This window comes from Cnephaeus nilssonii, assembly GCF_951640355.1.
Source record: "Cnephaeus nilssonii genome assembly, chromosome: 7".
NCBI classification, from domain to species: domain Eukaryota; kingdom Metazoa; phylum Chordata; class Mammalia; order Chiroptera; family Vespertilionidae; genus Cnephaeus; species Cnephaeus nilssonii.
The window spans coordinates 16830663-16841413 of NC_137078.1; the positions used below are offsets into that span (position 1 = coordinate 16830663).

The 10751-nt window shown below is 44.8% G+C and overlaps 1 pseudogene across 1 annotated transcript; it reads right to left on the reverse strand.

Annotated features, from left to right (window-relative positions):
- Positions 1 to 9208: 9208 nt before the first annotated feature.
- On the reverse strand, positions 9209 to 10547 carry LOC307102750 (neurofilament light polypeptide-like; annotated as a pseudogene). The gene is made up of 2 exons: positions 10420 to 10547; positions 9209 to 10328 (listed from the first exon to the last, which is right to left on the reverse strand). The product of its transcript is annotated as a neurofilament light polypeptide-like (transcript).
- Between the last annotated feature and the right edge of the window lie 204 nt (positions 10548 to 10751).

The window sequence follows — 10751 nt, forward strand, 5'->3', positions numbered from 1 at the left end:
CTGAGAGTTTTTAATCAAGAAAGGGTGTTGGGTTTTGTCAAATGCTTTTTCTGCATCAATTGATTGACTATGTGGTTTTTATCTCTCAATTTGTTTATGTGATGTATCACATTTATTGATTTGCGGATATTGTACCATCCTTGCATCCCCAGGATAAATCCTACTTGGTCATGGTGTATGATCTTTCTGATGTACTGCTGGATCCGATTTGCTAGAATTTTGTTGAGGATTTTGGCATCTATGTTCATGAGGGATATTGCCTGTAATTCTCTTTCATTGTGTTGTCTTTATCTGTTTTTGGTATTAGGGTGATGCTGGCTTCATAGAATGAGCTTGGAAGTGTTCCTTCCTCTTGAATTTTTTGGAATAGTCTGAGGAGGATAGGTTTTATTTTTATTTTTTTAAATATATTTTATTGATTTTTTACAGAGAGGAAGAGAGAGGGATAGAGAGTTAGAAACATCGATGAGAGAGAAACATCAATCAGCTGCCTCTTGCACACCCCCTACTGGGGATGTGCCCGGAACCAAGGTACATGCCCTTGACCGGAATCGAACCTGGGACCCTTGAGTCCGCAGGCCGACGCTCTATCCACTGAGCCAAACCGGTTTCGGCAGGAGGATAGGTTTTAGTTCTTCCTTGAATGTTTGGTAAAAGTCCTCTGTGAAGCCATCTGGCCCAGAGCTTTGTTTGCTGGAAGCTTTTTGATGATTGCTTCAGTTTCTTTCATAGTTATTGGCCTATTGAGATGTTTAGATTCTTCCTGATTGAGTTTTGGGAGATTGTATTTTTCTAGGAATATGTCCATTTCCTCCATGTTGTCTAGTTTGTTGGAATAGAGTTGTTCATAGTATTTTTAAACAATCCTTTGTATTTCTGTGGGGTCTGTTGTTATTTCACCTCTTTCATTTCTGATTTTGTTTATTTGGATCCTCTCTCTTTGCTTCTTGGTGAGCCTGGCTAGAGGTTCATCAATCTTGTTTATCCTTTCAAAGAACCAGCTCTTGGTTTCCTTGATCTTTTGTATTATTATTATTATTTTTATTATTTTTGTCTCTATGTCATTTATTTCTGCTCTGATCTTTATTATCTCCTTCCTTCTGCTCACTCTGGGCTTTTCTTGTTGCTCTCTTTCTAATTCTTTAAGTTGTAGAGTTAAATGATTTACTGCCATTTTTTCTTGTTTTTTGAGGTAGGCTTGTAGAGCTGTAAACTTCCCTCTCAGGACTGCTTTTATTGTGTCCCATAGATTTTGGATTGTTGTGTTTTTATTGTCATTAGTTTCCAGGATGTTTTTAATTTTTTCTTTGATCTCTTTGGTAACCCAGTTATTGTTTAACAGCATGCTATTCAGCTTCCAAGTGTTTGAATTTTTGGATTGTTTTTATTGTAATTTATTTATAATATTATGCCATTGTGGTCTGAGAAGATGCTTGATATTATTTCAGTCTTCTCGAATTTTGGGAGACTTTGCTTATGACCCAATATGTGGTCTATTTTTGAAAATGTCCTCCCTTATGCACTTGAGAAGAATGTGTATTCTGTGGCTTTGGGGTGAAATGTTCTGAAGATGTCAATTAAGTCCATCTGAGCTAGTGAGTCATTTAGGATTGCTGTTTCCTTGTTGATTTTTTGTCTAGAGGATTTATCCAGTGATGTCAATGGTGTATTAAAGTTCCCTACTATGATTGTATTGTTGTCGATCTCTCCCTTGATATCTTCCAGGAGGTTTTTTTTTTAATGTATTTGGGTGTTTCTGCATTGGGTGCATATATGTTTATCAGGGTTATATCCTCTTGTTGTATCAATCCCTTTAGTATTATGAAGTGGCCTTCCTTATCTCTTATTATGGCCTTCACTTTGAGGTCTATTTTGTCAGATATAAGTATCGCTACCCCAGCTTTTTCTTTTCATTTCCATTTGCCTGAAAGATATTTTTCCATCCCTTTACTTTCAGTCTGTGTGAGTCCCATGTTCTGAGGTGGGTCTCTTGTAGACAGCATATATATGGGTCATGTTTTTTTTTATCCATTCAGCGACTTGATGTCTTGATTGGAGCATTTAGTCAGTTTACGTTTAAAGTTATTATTGATATGTACTTGTTTGTAGCCATTTTTATATTTTGTTCTTTCTTATCTTTTTATTTCTTCTTTTACACCAGTCCCTTTAGCATTTCTTGCATTGCTGGCTTGGTAGTGATAAACTCCCTTAGCCTTTTTTTTTTTTTTGTCTGTGAAGCTCCTTATTTCCCCTTCAATCTTGAATTATAGCCTTGCTGGATAGAGTATTCTTGGATTCAGTCCCTTGCTTTGCATCACTTTGTAAATTTCCTTCCATTCTTTTCTGGCCTGATGTGTTTCTGAGAAATCATTTGATAATCTAATGGGAGATTCCTTGTATGTAACTTTCTGTCTTTCTCTTGCAGCCTTTAAGATTCTCTTTGTCCTGAACATTTGCCATCATACTTATGATGTGTCTTGGTGTGGGTCTTTTCAGGTTCATCTTGTTTGGGACTCTCTGTGCTTGTGTGACTTTTTTCTTCCCCACATCAGGGAAGTTTTCTGACATTATTTCTTCAAATAGATTTTCTAACCCTTGTTCCTCTTCCTGTTGTTCTGGCACCCCTGTTATTTGTATGTAACTTCGTTTCATGTTGTCCCATAGCTCCCTTAGGCTCTCCTCCTGTCTTTTAATTTTATCCTCCAATTGCAGTTCAGTTTGGGTGTGTTTTGCTTCCCTGTCTTCTAATTCACTAATTTGATCCTCCGCTTCTTCTAGCCTACTGATGAAACTTTCCATGGTGTTTTTTACTGCAGCTATATCACTTTTCATTTCTTCTTGATTCTTATATAAGTTATTGATTTTTTCCTCCATCTGGTTTATGAACTGTAGGACCCTTATTCTTAATTCTTTTTCTGACATATTGCATGCCTCTGTATCACATAGCTGCTTTTCTGGCGACTCCTCATTTTTTTTCCTTGTGGGGTTTCTTTGTCTATCCATTTTTTAAAATAAATTTTTATTGTTCAGATTATTACAATTGTTCCTCTTTTTCCCCCCGCCATAGCTCCCTTCCACCCGATTCCCATCCCACCCTCTGCCCTTACCTCCCCCCTCCCACTTTCCTCATCCATAGGTGTACGATTTGTGTCCAGTCTCTTCCCACATCCTCCACACCCCCTTCTCCCCAAGAATTGTCAGTCCACTCCCTTTCTATGCCCCTGATTCTATTATATTCACCAGTTTATTCTGTTCATCAGATTTTTTATTCACTTGATTTTTAGATTCACTTGTTAATAGATATGTATTTGTTGTCACTTTTTTGTTCATAATTTTTATCTTTACCTTTTTCTTCTTCTTCCTCTTCTTAAAGAATACCTTTCAGCATTTCATATAATACTGGTTTGGCGGTGATGAACTCCTTTAGCTTTTTCTTATCTGTGAAGCTCTTTATCTGACCTTCAATTCTAAATGATAGCTTTGCTGGGTAGAGTAATCTTGGTTGTAGGTTCTTGCTGTTCCTCACTTTGAATATTTCTTGCCATTCCTGTCTGGCCTGCATAGTTTCTGTTGAGAAATCAGCTGGAAATCGTATGGGTGCTCTCTTGTAGGTAACTAACTATTTTTCTCTTGCTGCTTTTAATATTATCTCTTTTTTTTTGCTGTTGGCTTTTTAATTATGATGTGTCTTGGTGTGGTCCTCTTTGGATTCCTTTTGTTTGGGGTTCTCTGCACTTCCTGGACTTGTTAGTCTATTTCTTTCACCAGGTGGGGAAGTTTTCGGTCATTATTTCTTCAAATAGGTTTTCAGTATCTTGCTCTCTCTCTTCTTCTAGCATCCCCATAATTCAGATGTTGGTATGCTTGAAGTTGTCCCAGAGGCTCCTTACACTATCTTCATATTTTTGGATTTTTTTTTCTTTTTGCTTTTCCGGTTGGGTGTTTTTTGCTTCTTGGTATTCCAAATCTTTGACTTGTTTCTTGCGATCCTCTTGTCTCCTAGTGGATCTCTGTATATTATTTTTAATTTCAGTCAGTGTATGCTTAATTTCTAGTTGGTCCTTTTTCATATCCTTGAGGTTCTCACTAAATTTATCGGACTTTTCTAGAAAATTCTTGAAAAACCTTATAACCGTGGTTTTGAACTCTATTCAGTCGTTTGCTTTCCTCCATTTCTTTCATTTGTGACCTGTTTCTTTGTCTCTGCATTTTGACTGCTTCCCTGAGTTGACAGAGTGGCTTTGTGTGCTAGGTGTCCTATAGGGCCCAGTGGCTCAGCCTCCCCAGTTACCTGAGATGGACACTCTTGGTGCATCCCTTTGTGGGCTGTGTGCAAAGTCTTGTTGTAGTTAAGCCTTGATTGCTGTTGGTATCACTGGGAGAAATTGACCTCCAGGCCAACTGGCTGTGAGGATCAGTTGTGTCTACAATGGGAGAACTTCTGTGCTGGAGACACCCTTATGGGGCAAGACTTGCTTCAGTGGGGCTTTGGCGCTCACTAAGTCTGCCCCCCAGAGTGTGTCTCTTATGCATGTGAAGAGTTGTAATCTGGATGGGCTCACTCTGACCACTGGGTACACTGGCTCTTGGATCTCCAAGGAGGTGCAAAGTCAGCTACTGCCTGAAGCCACCCAGCAGGAGCTACAGAGAGATCTATAGATTCCTCCTCTTTGTTTGGGGTTTGGAGGTGCCCAGATGAGGCCCCGCTGTAAATGCAAGCTGCTACCCAGCTTTGGGCCTTCTTTTGGAGGCTCTGGGGCTCTCTTTCTCAGTTGCAGTATATTAGGTTTTAGATTGGAAAAGGCCAGGCCATTCAGATGCAAAAGCCTCTGTGCACAGCTTGGGTGGGGTTGTAAATTGGGTGGGGTGGGGCCTCAGGGAATCACCAGGGCAGAGAAAACAGCAATGGCTGACTGTCAGCCCTGCCCCGAAGAGGTCCCCAGGTCTCTGTGTCCTGTGGCACCATGCAGGAACAATGATCACTGCAAGCACTTCTGAGAGAAAGCCGCCCTTGTGTTCTGGCCCAATGCCAGACAGTCCAGTTTCTCCCCATATGAGTCTGGGTCCCCAGAGTCTCTCCCGGAACTGGAGTTCAGAGCAGTCGGGAGCTTGTATCTCCCTCCCGATTAAAAAAGACAACAGCGTACTCAGTTGCCATCCCTTTCCGCATGTGCCTCCATACCTCTGCACTTCACTTCTGCACCTCTACACCTCCTCCCAGTCTCAGTGTGCTTTTCTCTTTCCTTCTAGTTGTATAAATTCCACTCAGCCAGCCTTCCTGTGGTTCTGGATGATATCCGTTTTGTCTTTTAGTTGTAGTTTTGAAGTGGTTGTGCGAGGCAGCAAGTTCAGGTGTTCACCTATGCCGCCATCTTGGTTCCTCTCTGTCTACCTATTTTTGATCTCACCAATGGATCTAGATGTCAAGTTGTGCAGGGCCTGCTCCTTGGGTGGCAGAGGCTCCTCTGGTGGGTGCTGTTCACAGCAGCGGTGGCTCCTCTGGATGGTGGGGTGATGCTGCTCGCACAGCTGCTGCTCCTCAGATAGGGGTGGGCTGATCACGAGGCTGCTGCTCCTTGGGTGGGGTGGGCCACTCACACAGCTGCTGCTCCTTTTACAGGGTCAGGCCACGTGAGGCTGCTGCTCTTCTGCTTGGGGCGGGCTGCTCATGGGGCTACTGCTCCTTGGATAGGAGTGGGCTGCTCATGTGTCTGCTGCTTGCATGATCACAGTGCCCTGGGCTAAAGCATTGGGCCGGTCAGAGGGGAGCATACTTCGGAACTCACAGGAGCCTGTGCCCGGGGTGGCTGGAGACTCAGTGACTATTGGACCACAGCCAAGGTAGCAGGTCCCTGGAAGGGGTGGCTGTAGAGTCCCGGGTGTTATCTGAGGGCATCCTGGGTGGAGGTGAGGCTGGGCTCCTAGTTACAGCAGCTCTCCCCTTCAAAAAGGTGAGGCCTCTGAGGAAGAGCTGGCCTCCCGGTACTGTTTGCAATGGTAGCAGAGGCTGCCTTGTTAGGCGAGCCCAGTTAGCCTGCCCCTAAAGGTCTTGTGGAATCTAACTGTGCCTCACACTCACACACACTCACACACACACACACACACACACACACACACGCACACACACAGACCCCACACATGACCACACATTCCTCTTTTGCTTCCTCACTCACTTATGCTCTCTCCCTCACTGCTGCCTTCTTCCTGCCTCTGTAGTTAGGTCTGGGGTATTATTGACCCATTCTTGGATGGAGTTTCCTCTCCATGTGTCCGGTTATTGGCTCGCTCTCTAGCACATTGGCTGGATAGGATAAAATTCACCTCGACAAGACACGATACAAAGGGAACAAAACATGAATGTACTCATGACACCGATAACCCCAATATAAGTGACCACCTGAGAAAAGAGAATTAGGGGAGAGAAAAGAGAACACAAATGATATCAAAGAGAGAAAAAAGATAAGAGAGAAAAGAAAAAGGAAGGAAAAGGATAATACACACACACACACACACACACACACACACACACACACACACTAGAGGCCCAGTGCACGAAATTTGTGCATGGGGGAGGGGGTGTCCCTCAGGCCAGCCTGCACCCTCTCCAATCTGGGACCCCTAGAGGGATGTCCAACTGCCCGTTTAGGCCTGATCCCGGTGGACATCCCTCTCACAATCCAGGACTGCTGGCTCCCAACTGCTCGCCTGCCTGCCTTCCTGATTGCCCCTAACTGCTTCTGCCTGCCAGCCTGATCACCCCCTAACCACTCCCCTGCCAGCCTGATTGATGCCTAACTGCTCCCTTGCCAGCGTGTTTGCCCCTAACTGCCCTCCCCTGCAGGCCTGGTCCCCCCTAACTGCTCTTCCCTGCAGGCCTGGGTCCCACCCAACTGCCCTTCCCTGCAGGCCCGGTCACCCCCAACTTCCCTCCTCTGCTGGCAATCTTGTGCCGGCCATCTTGTGTCCATATGGGGGCAGGATCTTTGACCACATGGGGGCAGCCATCTTGTGTGTTGGAGTGATGGTCAATCTGCATATTACTCTTTTATTAGATAGGATAGAGGCCTGGTGCATGGGTGGGGGCCAGCTGGTTTGCCCTGAAGTGTATCCCAGATCAGGGTGGGGGTTCCCTTGGGGTGTGGGGTGGCTTGGGTGAAGGGCCTGTGGTGGTTTTCAGGCTGGCCACGCCCCCTGGAGACCCAAGCAGAGGTCCTGGTATCTGGGATTTATTTACCTTCTACAATTGAAACTTTGTAGCCTGGAGCGGAGCCAAGCCTCCTGCTCGCTCCGTGGCCAGCAGCCATTTCTCTTGGGATTGATGTATCTTCTATAATTAAAACTTTGTAGCCTGGAGTGGAGGCCTAGGCCAGCCAGGGCTGCAGAAGCTTTGCTTCCTTCATTGCCAGGGGCAACCCTTGCCTCCTGCTCTTTCCAGCTCAGTGGCTGTCGCCATTTCTGTTTGGATTTGTTTACCTTCTACAATTGAAACTTTGTAGCCTTGAGTGTAGGCTTAGGCCAGCAATGGCAGACGGAAAGCTTGGCTTCCTTTGTTACCAGGGAAACCCAAGCCTCCCTCCTGCTCTCTGTGGCTGTAGCCATCTTGGTTGGGTTTATTTGCATATTTGCTCCTGATTGGCTGGTGGGCATGGCTTGTGGGTATAGCAGAGTTAGGGTCAATTTGCATATTACTCTTTTATTAGATAGGATATATATATATATATATATATATATATATATATATATATATATGCTGTATTTTCCGGAGTATAAGACAACTGGGCGTATAAGATTTTCCTGGGTTAAAAAGTCATCTTATATGCCAGAAAATATGGTACCTGACACTCTATTCATGAGAGAGTCTTGGGCGAAAAGTCTATTTACTATTACCTTATTTTTTGGCATATAAGACGACTTTTTAACCCAGGAAAATCTTATACGCCCAGTCGTCTTATATGCCGGAAAATACGGTATATATACATGCTAGTGGCCTGGTGCACAAAATTCGTGCACAGGGGGGGGTTGTTTCTCAGCCCGGCCTGCATCCTCTCCAATCTGGGACCCCTGTGGGATCTGGCCTAAACCAGCAGTCGGACAACCCCCTTTTAATCCAGTACTGCTGGCTCTTAACTGCTCACCTGCCTGCCTGCTTGATCTCCCCTAACCACTCTGCCTGCTGGCCCGCTTACGCCCAACTGCACCCCCCTTCCAAGCCTGCTCGCCCCCAACTGCCCCCCCCTTGCCAGCCTGATTACCCCCAACTGCCCTCCCCTCCTGGCCTGCTCACCCCTAACTGCCTCTGCCTTGGCCCCGCCACCATGGCTTTGTCTGGAAGGACGTCTCAAAGGTCTCATGGTCTAATTAGCATATTACCCTTTTATTAATATAGATAGGATATGACATACTGCCATAACTATAATATGTCTACCAGTATTACTCTATGAGAATATGTACTTCATGAGATAGGAAGGCATCTAATACATTACATTGTATATGTTGTAAGTAGTAGGAAATACTGTATTCACAGCAATAATATACACCCTGTGACTTCCCTTCCTGATTTGGGAATGATTCCCCAGTTCTTTGAACATTTCCTGGCCCCTAATGTAATTTTTTTTTTTTTTTGTCATTCAGTGTAACTTTATTTACTGTTTATTGCACATGATTTGAGGTCTTTAATTTCTAACCACCAAAGATTCAAAGGACTATTTTTTCCATGAAGTTTAACATTAACATTAGTGAATTCATGTATTCATGTGTTTTTATTGTAAACATCTGAATTATTCACATTGTCATAGATCCTGAACTCATAAGCGTGGACCATGCACAGGCTTGCAGCAAGCCAGAAAGCCACTCTGCAAGCTAACAGATACTCTGCATAAGGAGAAAAGTCATAGTACAATATTTAATGTCCAACCTAGTCACCTCAGAATGTTATATATATTGACTTCTTAACCCTTTTTCACTCGCTTGCTTTTTTCTCGATTCCTTTATTATACACGGGATTTAATTTTTTAAATACCCCAGATTTTACAAAGCACGGCAGTAGAATAAAAAACTGGAGTTTCTTTTCATACAAACTTATTTATTTGGATTTTTTTATATTTCAAATTATTGATACATTCAAAGAGTATAAAAAGAGCTGCTACCGATGCTAACTGTGTCGAGTCACACTCGACATCCGAGTGCAAAAGGTTAATTCATATAGTATCAGGAACTCAACTGCTTGGCTGGTGACTGGGTTGACCTGGTTTCAGGAGGATTATTCCTGAAATAATGAAGGAAAGGGGGGCTCAACCTTTCTTCTTGGTTGCTTGCTCCTCCCCAGCACCTTCATCTTTCTTCTCGTCCTCAGCTTCTTGGGCATCTTCTCCTTCACCTTCACCTCCTTCTTCCTCCTTTGCATCCTCAAATTCTTCCTTGGCACCTTCTTCCTCTTCCTCTTCTTCCTCTTCCTCAGCCACTTCCTTCTCCCCCTCCTCTTCAGCTTCTCCTTCAGAGGGGGGTTCATCCTTAGCTTCCTTGGCTTTTGCAGCCTCAATGGTCTCCTTCACCTCGATCTGCTCCTCCTGGACGTGGCTGGCGTATTAAGAAGGAAAGGAGTGAGCGGACATCAAGTAGGAGCTAGTCTGTAAACCACTGTAGGCAGATCGACCAAAGACCTGGGAACTCTGGGAGTAGCCGCTGGCTATGCTTCCCACGCTGGTGAAACTGAGCCAGGTCTCCTCACCTTCTAAGAGTTTCCTGTAAGCTGCAATGTCAATGTCCAAAGCCATCTTCAAATTGAGGAGGTCCTGGTATTCTTTTAAATATCATGCCATTTCACTCTTTGTAGTTCCTAACTCATTTTCTAATTTGTTGATTGTGTCCTGCATAGCACTAATGTCAGCATTCTTCTTATCCTCCAGGTCTTGCAGTTGCTTTCCCAGAAGGTGTTCTTGGCAGTGCTCTCGGTCAGCACAGTGAAGCGGCTCTTGTACCATTCTTCGGCATTCTGCATGTTCTTGGCAGCCAGCTTCTTGTACTGTGCACGGATGTCCTTGAGCGTGGTGGAGAGGTCAGACTTGGAGAACACGTCCATCTCCATAGAGATCTGAGCGTACTGGATCTGCGCCTGCAGCTCGGCGATCTCTTCGTGCACCTTCTTCAGAAAGGCGATTTCGTCCATTAGGCTGTCGATGTGCTTTTCGAGCTCAGCGCCGGCAAAAGCCGCCTTGTCAGGACCTTTGCGTGCCTCCATCAGCCAGCCCTTGGCGTCCTCATGGTTCAGCACCTCTTCCTGGTAGCGCGCCTGCAGTCTGCTCCCAGTCCCTTCCAAGCCCCAGTGCCTCCTAAATGCCCACTGCCCTCTCCTCGCCAGGGATAGGGTGCGGTGGGGCGGGGCACAGGCATCCCATTTTCATTAAAATGTTCAACCCGGGCCTGTTCCACCGGTGTCCGCAGGTTGCCTGGGGGCAGACAGTGATCCCGGAGATGCTGCCCGCCTGGTCTGCGTGGTCCCCGATCTCAGCCTGGACCCCACAGACGGTGTCTGGCACTGCCCACCCCATCTGTGTATGCAAATTTACCCACCATCTTTGTTGGGTTAATTTGCATATCACGCCTGATTGGCTGGTGGGTGTAGCGGAGATATGGTCAGTTAGCATCTTTCTCTTTTATTAGTGTAAATATGGGGAGAAAACACCACAGAACAAACAGATAAACCAAAATAATGTAAACACCAAACACCCAGCAAAGAGGTTGGGGGAAGAATC